Source organism: Balearica regulorum, chromosome 1 (assembly GCF_011004875.1).
Source record: "Balearica regulorum gibbericeps isolate bBalReg1 chromosome 1, bBalReg1.pri, whole genome shotgun sequence".
NCBI lineage: Eukaryota > Metazoa > Chordata > Aves > Gruiformes > Gruidae > Balearica > Balearica regulorum.
Window position 1 is genome coordinate 59,910,969 of NC_046184.1, and position 9,717 is coordinate 59,920,685.

Below are 9,717 nucleotides of genomic sequence, written 5' to 3' on the forward strand. Positions count from 1 at the left end.
CCTTTATAGGAATATAATACTAAAATAACTGTAGGTAAAGTGAACTTGGAAGACCTAGTTTGCACAGCTGCCACCAAGTACAACTGCTTATTATGGCTCTATTCACGTTCCTTGACCCTACATCTATAGGAACGGCCCTGTCTGTGTCCTTCTGGTACTTACGGGGCAAGTCAGAAAAAGGAGACTGAAATGGGTGAAATCTCGTATGGGTGAAATCTCCTTTAATGCCATCTGAACATGGTCATCCAAGCCAGGCAAACGTGGTTGCTAAATTTCACTTCACTTTACAGTTTGCTGTCAAATACATCTAAAGCTCAAGGGCAACCGCCTTCTGTATTCAATATGTCAATAAATTTCTCAGTGGAAAGGAGAGGCTTGTATTGCTGAAAGTGATAAAAGGAAAGGCAAAGAGACTACTGAAATGGAAGAATACCACTCATGGAACAATCAAAGAGCTGATGCTCATGACAATCAGCTTGGCATTACATACTGGGCCCTCAGCCGTGAGCATTAAAACGAGTGAGAAGCTTGCTGTGCCCTTTGCCACTGCCCCAGTTTGAGAAGTGCTTATGCTGTTGTCATCAAATGGAGCCACATCCTGGATAATGGGACATGTTGTCATCAAATGGGGCCACTTCCTGGATAAATCCAGAAGGGTGGGCTGCTGTGGCAGTGGGGGATGAGAGTGAAAGGAACACCTGAGGAGGGATCAAGAGCATCGCACCTGTCAGAAACTCTGCTTTCCTCTCTCTTGAAGAGGGTGGAATCCAAAGCGAGTCCTGCTGCTGCCTCAACATCATGACCATTTTCCCTTGGCCATGGACATCCTGCTCTATTCTTTCAGTTTTGTCCCTGTCTGTAAGGGCAGCTTAGTCTGTGCTCTTCAGAAAGAGAGGAAGAGGCTTCCCTAGTATGAGAAATGTTCATGGCTACAGTTGTGATGTTTCCAGCAGAAGCACCATTTCAGCAGCTTGCACAAGCTAAAGTAATTGTGTGACGTAAGGTGGTTCAGTTTCTCAGGAGCTGGCTGTAGTACTCGTTAGGTAACCAGCCACACCAGTTATAAATTAGCATTTCTGCTGGCATTCTGCTAAATTTTCCTTTGAATTTTATGAGTCATGGCACAGTGTAAGTTTTAGAAACATTTTCCACAGAGCAGTATTAAACAGGAAAATCTTTTAAGAAACAATTGCGATGAATGGCCAAAACATTTTTCACAGCTTTCAAGTTTGTTTATGCAAATTTCAGATGACCCAAAACCACCATCATTTTTCCTTCACACATCACATCTTTCCAAAAGGGCTGTTATTTGATGAGTAATATTTTTCTCCACCATTTTCATTTTGTCTCAGTCTGCAGTCAGGAGACTTCCAGTGGCCACGTATGAAGTTGATCTCAGGTTGGGAAGGGCACTGCTTCAAAACAGTACAGGAAACGTGTGTGCTTGCAGAATCACAGAGTGGCAGGGGTTGGAAGGGACCTCTGGAGATCATCTAGTCCAACCCCCCTGCTAAAGCAGGATCACCTACAGCAGGTTGCACAGGATCGCGTCCAGGCGGGTTTTGAATATCTCCAGAGAATATCTCCACCTCTCTGGGCAGCCTGTTCCAAGCTTGGAGAAATGGTTGTATACATAAGAATTTTAACTTTCAGCATAGTTCACCCATTTCAGAAATGGTGATTTTTTATTTTTTTTAAGTCTAATTCATTAAAATAATATACAATATGGTGACAAAAGAAAGCTCTTTATTGATAGCTCGGAGTGGTTGTTAAAGACAATGTGGTTTCTCAACTCAAAGTACTTTGTTCAGGGTTTTTTCTCCCCGACATGGTCAGTGTAAAACACAAGCAATAGAACCCGTTCCACCAAAGAAGTAAAACCCTCTTGAGAACCCTAGTGGTTTCTCTTGAGAAATTTGAAACTTAATATAGTTGTAGTCCTGTTGACCTGCAGTCAACTTCCCATGGCAGAGAACTATAAAAAGTAAAGGTCTCTGGTTCAGTTACGTACCTCATGGAATTATTTTTTTCTTCCTGAAAACTGAGTCTAGTAATAAAGCTGTGAGCCAGTGGGCCTTTTCAATTTGGTTTTTTTTCTGTATTTGCCACTACAAAGAGTATATATAATATGTATAAATAAAAATATACATGTGTATATATTAACCCCTGTGATACTGATATGTTGAATGACTGGGGTCACAGTGAAAGGTGTGAGAGACAGTGGAATGAGAAGGAGAAGGGTATGAAGGCTGGAGTATCATCAGGAGATCTGTGAAAGTCTGAAGTACCATTTTAAGTGTGCCAGTGGGGGAGGAGGTTCAAGTCAAAGCCAGTGGAAAGAACGTCCTAACTTCTTGCAGCTTGATGGTGGTCAACTTTACTCCTAAAAGGTATTTTAAAGCCCTTTATGCTAGTGCTCTATAGCTAATACATTTAGTGGAGCTCTGCTTTACACCATCTCAGGTTGGCTGTCTATAGATGACCCTTGAACAGTGTCTGAAGTTTGCTCACGTGGCTCTTAACATCTCTGTTTCTCATAATAATCTTGGTCATATGGAGCAAAGGATTTTTCAGTGGGTTTTCTGGGGTTTGCCAGATTAATTCAGACCTTTTCAGTACCACGTTTTCTTGGATTTATATACTTCTTTACAGTATTGAATTGCTGAGAGTTGTGTGCAAAGCAAAAATCTTTGAAGTGGCACATCAAAGACACAGTTTATTTTACATTTGCAGACCAAAATTGCATTTCTCAGGATAGTAAAAAGAGGCTCTACCCATGGAGGAAGATTTTGTCTGTCTTCTGATGAACCAAAGGGGTCAGGTTTTTGTTAGTGAGATTACTGCGTCCACCTTGTAGGAATCTATGGTGACTGCTTACAGGACTGCAATTTAGATGAAACGAGAGTAGAGGCTGCATAGGTTGAGAGGGTGCCTCATCCTGCTGTCAGTTCCATGAAACTAGCTGAGGGGTTGTACAAGAGACGAATGAGTGAGCCAAACAACTGGAAGAAAAGCAGAGAAGAAAGCTTAGAGCAGGCCTACACAAATGAGGGAGTCAGGTTTGAATCTGGGCAGATCACAGACAAATAATGCCTGCTGCATTCCTGTTCAAGATCTCAATATTTCTTACTCTTCCCCTGTCTCTTGGGGACCAGCTTAAGAGCACCCTTACAATTCGTAGCTGTGAGGGCAGTATGCAGTGCAGAGCTAGAACAAACACACTGATTTTTTTTTTTTTTTTTTTAATGTTAAATGGGCTTTGGTAAAAATGAACTTAGTAGTCCTGGCTCAGGTGCTAGGATAGGGGAGTTACAGAGGTCAGCAATGTGAACTCAGTGGATCCAACCAGTGGAAAGTGCTTGTTTTCCATCAGCTCATCAGACAACTGCCTCCCAACACAGTTATCGATTGTTAACGGAGTCTTTGTAGGCATTGCAGCTACATTATTTATTTTGCAGCCTGGCACAGATTAATAGCTCTCTGGCAGCTCTGCTCCAAGGCTTTGAAAGCCTCTATGAAGGGCATCAGTAGGCAAGCCACACTCAGAGAAAGCTGTGGTAACCCAGTGCCTTTGAAAAGCCTTTGAAAGACTGGGGAGGGGGGCGTCCCAGACCTACTCACAAATATAACCTGTGGGGGCAGGGGTGCCCATTGCCTCCTATGGATTCTGTTTGAAGATTTCATTGAGCTAGATCGCCTGCTGCCTTGTGAGTTGGGAAGTGGATAGCATTGCTTTTCACACTGAGTGGAGGAAACCATAAGCAGGATCTTACTGGAGTTTTTCTTTTTCCATGGGTATTTCCAGTGGTTGTGGAGAGGTGGAGATGACCTGCTTCTGTGTCATTTAGCAAACTCCTGTCTGTATCATTTGCTGGTTTCTTTAAGCATTCCTGCTAATATATATCTCCTGTCAACCATATAAATTTTCCCTCAGAGGCGGTTTTCTATATGGAATGTGAGTGCATAGGAAGGGTTAAAATCTTGAAGCTATTGAGTCCTTTTTGCTTTGACATTGTTGAACGAGCTGCAGAAAGTCTACCTGTTCTTGAGCATGCTGCAGAGTCACAAGAAGCAATGGAGCAAGGGAGAAACTGAGAAACCCAATGCCAGTTCTGTGCTAACAGCAGAGATACTTGTGAAACTAAAGTGCTCTTTCTGGACTTCAGGTTGGGTAGACACTACATTTGCTATTACGTTTGAGAACTGTGTGTCTTGGGTTTGTTAATTATTGAGGTTTCTTTTCTGAATTTTTGGAAGTGAAAGAAGTTCTTCTGTGGGCTGCAACTGGAGAGTTTTGTGCAGGATCAAGGCAAGACAAGGACAAAATTCTTTTTCAGAGATAGGCTGTTCTATTTCAGAGGTTGGTCAGTTTAAGATAGTGTGTTTCTATGGCTGAGGTAAACCTGTACAAAACAATGATAGCTTTTGTGTGTGTGTGTCAGAAGCTTTCTTAGTTCTTAGGCAGATTTCATCTGTAATCTTTATTGCAAGTTTTAATTAAAGTTTTTGCAGGCTGTTCACAAAGGAGAAACCAAATGTGGTATTTACAGACTGGTAAGTAGAGTACTTCATTAGGGTGAGACAGGTACACAGACTGAAACAAAGGAGTTTTTAATCTTTTTCGTCTGTTTAACTTACTTGAATACACTATCTCTAAGAAGACAAAAGAATTAAGAGAATGATTTACATCAAGGAATTGATCCATACATGTTCAGTTACTGAAGATAAAAATCAGAGCAATTTGTCTGCCATCCATTGTCATCTACAATGCAATTGGCAGGTCTAATTTAGACTATCAGGCAGCTGACAATTTCCATCTTCTTAGCTCTGTCTGTCTCAGTCATCTGACTAACCTTGTACAATCAGTCTGGCAGAGGCTTGGGGCTTTGGTGGAACCAAGAAATATCAGCCTTGGAGTGCAAAAGTAAAGCTTGTTGGTTTGAGAAGCAATCTGAAAAGATACCGTCTTTTATTGCCATGGAAGTTCAGTTGTTTGTTCTGTCAGATTCCCACCTGGCATACATTTAGCAGCCAAACAGGAACATACTAACTACAAAGCGCAGTAGTGACTAAGATTGCTGTTCTTCAATGGGAATGAAATTTAATGAGACCTACATTACCTACATCAATGCTTCCAGCAATCCTGCTAGATAAATATCTAGTAAATATCTATACGTTAATCATAGAAAAATCTGTCTTTCTGGGTTTATATTGATTTTTAATTGACCCTAGTAATCAGGGTAGAAAGTGGCATGTTTGCAGGAAAAGCTAGGACACTTTTTGGAAGAAGTTTAAGATTTGTAACTGCAACTGTCTGTTCTGCATTATATAGTATTGCTTCCCTAAAGTAATTCTTTATTTTGAGTTGCTTAAAATACAGAAAACAAAGAAAACCCAACAAACACATAAGACCTAGAGCTGGAAAGACCAATTAAGGAGGAGATTTTCAAAATTTGTCACAATATGTGGATTATGTTTTCATAATGTTTTTTCCCTGAAACCACTTTTTCTTGCATAGTATCTTGGCGTATCTGTAAGGATTCCCTCAGAGAAATGATATCAGGGCAATAGCCCATCTTACAGTTCAGAAATCCACTGAAGAGCAGTATTTTATGAGGTACTGGGTAGATCTTGGATTTGCAACTGTTTAGAGTCTGACCTGATCATATTAATTCCAATACAGAAGATTACCAAAGGGGTTTTTTGTTGGATTTTCATTTGTTTATTTTAATGCATTTGTATGTTTTCTGGCAGATAATAGAATAAATTGTCAGAATTTTTAAAGATAATATGGTACTTACTAGAAATCCAGGAATGATTGTTATAGGCTGGAATATCTTGGAAACTAGCTAGACTTTTTTGCTACTTATTAATTAGCATGGTTTTGTACATAGTCAGGTAGCATTATCAAATCAGACATGTTAGAAAAGGGTGTGCCACTCTCCTCAGTGGGAAGGCCAGAGTAAAGTTACCATAGGCCTCTAATAAATGATTTCGTAATGCACGTCTGGGAAGGCTTGAAATTGTCTTCAGAAACGGTATTGTTATTTCTAGGAAATTGAGCAGTGGCTGTCATCGGTAGTGAAAATCAGGATGAATGCAAGAATTTTGAACAAAGAAACCTTACTTTTGTACTAGGATAGTGTAACAGAAATAAATAATTTGTCACAGCTTTTGCAAAGCTGTGTCGTGTGGTTACGTCCCACCACACAGTGGCTCACAGTCTCACTTTGCACACAAGACACTGTGCTGCAGGCTCATGCCAGGACACCCTGCCCTATTCCTGGGTGATTACCATCCGATTCTCACGTGCACTTTGAATTTACCCTTGCCTTGCCTTCTCACGTACCCTGATTTGGTCAATCTCATGTATTAGTGTTTGCATTAAGTCAGAGATTTGTGGGTAACAGGGAGGCAAGTTTTGTACGGAGACCTACTGTATTTTATTAGACCAACTGATTTAGTTGGTCTAATAAGTCCAAGGACAAACCTTTGGACTCACAAATCCAGTATCTCCTAGGCGGGATGTATATAAAAAGGGTGTTGTTCTATAGGAGGACAGATGTGCTCTTCCTTGGCTGGGATTGCTTTGTCATGATGACTCTGCAGGAGGTGGGACAGATGGTAAAATAAACCAGCCAAGACATGGGTGTGGGGAAAGCGCATAGTGGAGCAGAACCATTCAGTCTCACCAGCAGCTAATGCCTGTGAAAGTGCTATCCAAGTAATTAGAAATCTGTGTCTGCTCCCACACTGACTGCTTCGTGCAGTAAAATCATTGGCTAAACCTCTCTTAACTATCCGCTCTTGTCCCAGTTTCATTGAGGGAAGTAATGGATACAGATTTTTTGTAGCTCATGGGATGCATCATTTATGATCATGTTTGCATCATAAATGTTAACAGGTCCCTGTGACAAAGGTGAGAAGATGCTAAAGACGTGGTATTCTTTCCTGCTGTGTTGGCTGTCCTTGCGGCTTGAGGCTAATCCTGGTCTTAAAGTGAGGATTACTCAGAAGGGGCTGGACTATGGTATGTCTAACATTGCCAGAAGTTAATTTATGATAAATACTCCGTGCACAGAATATAGTTCCTTAATAAAGATGCAATGTAGAAACAAGCCCTTAAATATTGAAATAGAATAAAATCATTTCGTAATCTCACACCAGAAACACCCTTTGTCTCTTCTCTGACTCATTTCCTTCCTTTTTGTGCACCCCAGGTGCGAATTTATCCTTGCATTGGTGATTGCATTCTCCTCCAGTCCAACCATGTTTCTACGACATTCCTCATATCAATCTACTTTCTTAGAACCAGAATGACATGGTCATAAAGTTGCTCCTTTTTTTAAAGTGTGAAAAGCCTGATTGAAAGTGCAATATTTAGTTGAAGATAATAAAGCATAATTGGGAAAAAAAAGCTTATCATTTTGGAACAGCCATATAGCTGCACATCTTTAACCTCATTCCTCCATTTGGTGTGGGGTGGCATCTGCATGTGCCATTCTTTCAACAAAATCTAGTAACTGTCTGCCATAATTCTGCCACTTAACAGAATATCAGCAATTTCCACAATATATTTTCTTCACTCTTTCTATTTATGCTAACTTTCACTGTCTCTTACCTAAGACTTCCTCTGTGCGTATGGAGGGCACGCGGTAGAATTTCAATTGTTTACAGAATTAATAATAATAATAAAGGTTAACAAGACACACATTCAACAAAAGCTGGGTCATGCTAAGGATTAATCGTCATTTATGTACTGAACATTCTGACAGGTAAACAATGGTCTTGTGAGATGAAAAATAGAAGCTCAGGGTTTATGCCTTCGAGATGAAAGCATGGATCAGGTCCACTTATTTCTCTGTATAAGCATTGTTTTAAAGGCTTTTGAGGAGTTGACAAGTGCAGGGCAAACATCAGTCACCCAAATCAGAACTGATCTCCTTACCTTTTTATGACACACAGGAGAAATCACTCCCTAGGGATCTCTCATGCCTTTAGAAATGAGAATTCAACCTGGTATTTCTCAGTGTGAGCCCAGCTTAGTGTGAGCCCAGTTTTTGTGACATTCAGCATGGCCTTCAAGTGCTGAATGAACAAAGTTTGCACACCCCTGCATTAGCAGTAAGAACAGACTTTAACAATGCGCCTCCCAAAGGTATTTCTCGTATTTGAAGAGCGTGGTGCTTGTCATGTCTTTTCCCTTAATACGAGATTTGAAGGCTGAGGCAATAGATCCTGCCTGCATGCTCCTTACCTGCTGCAAGAACCTTGAGAGAAATTCCACCTGGGATCACTGGCTGCCTTCGCTAACAGTCATAAGAGAGCTCTAAGTTATTTCACTCAGAGCCCGTATTTTGCTTTGAAGGCAGGAATTTACAGGGAATCATAACTTACCTCTCCTTCATAAAAGATGCGTTTTATATAAAGGTATTCCAGTGTTATCATTGATCTCAATTCTTTGCTTTTTTAATACACTGAAGTCTGGGGGAGAAAAAAAATAGGTATTTTGTATTCAGCAACAGTGAGGCCAAAACCTAAAGAAACTCATGCTCAAAATATCTGAAAGCAGGACATCATTGAGTATTAAAGTTTTAGCAGTGTCTTCATCAAAGACGAGCAAAAAAGAAGGAAGACACGAGGAATTTGGGATTTAAAGATGTTCTGTTTGTTGATGATAGGGTCTGTGTGTATTATCAATGCACGAGTAGCGTTGAAGAATTCAAGAAAGCAGAGATTCCTTAAAGCAAGGAGAGAAGGTAGGGAAATGAGTCAGAGATCTGCAGCATTCTGTAATGGATAAGGCACCGTGGCAAAATGTATGTACTCTGAAAGAAACGGGAAGAAAGCATTTAAAAGGATTGTCTTTAAACTTCAAACAACTTGTACACAAACAACAATCCAGATAGCTCCGCATTTGACATACCAGCACTTCAGATGCATATATCACACTTTTTCCATCAGTCAACACTACATATAGAAGTCATCTTCCTACTTCTTAACCTGCTTTTTCATTCAACAGGTATGAGACAATCTGAGATAAAGGTCATGACCAAGTGTTTCCCAAGGCTATCCACATTGTGAGTGAAGTGAAGGAAGTATAACAGTTTCAGAAACCTGGCAAGAATATAAGATACAATTCAGGGATGAGATGATCCTAACAGCTCGTCTTGATCTTGGGTTAAATCATTTTTATGTGAGGCTAATAGAAGTTGTAAATGGGTATATAAGGAGTTGGAAGAAGGTCTAGGCAAGGATCATAGAGTCACAGTGTTTCAAGAACTGTGTTAAAAGTGATGCTTTTAGTGTATCTGGACCTTTGGGTGCCTGAATCCAATCTGCAAGGCATGTGCTTTCCTCTGTCCCCTTGTAGGCAGGAGGACTGGGATGGAGCTCTTGAAGCAAGCAGTATTGAAAGAGACCTTCCCAAGCTGGAGTGGGCAAGAAAGTTTCTCGATTGTTAAGGTCAACTATGTCATTTCAAGGTAAGTGAAGGAAATACATTTCAAAGTTTTAAGATGAAACAGGTTATTATTACCACATAATAATAATTATGCACCCATTTTTTTGTTCAGTGTAAAATTTTAATGGTTCATCTAACTCTGCTCCCACTGCCTAAACACTGATTTGTTTTATAAGGACTTCCTTCTACCAGACTCAGAGATGAGCTTTAGAAAGCTTCTGCAGGAGCACCTTCACTGGTTTATAAAATAAATA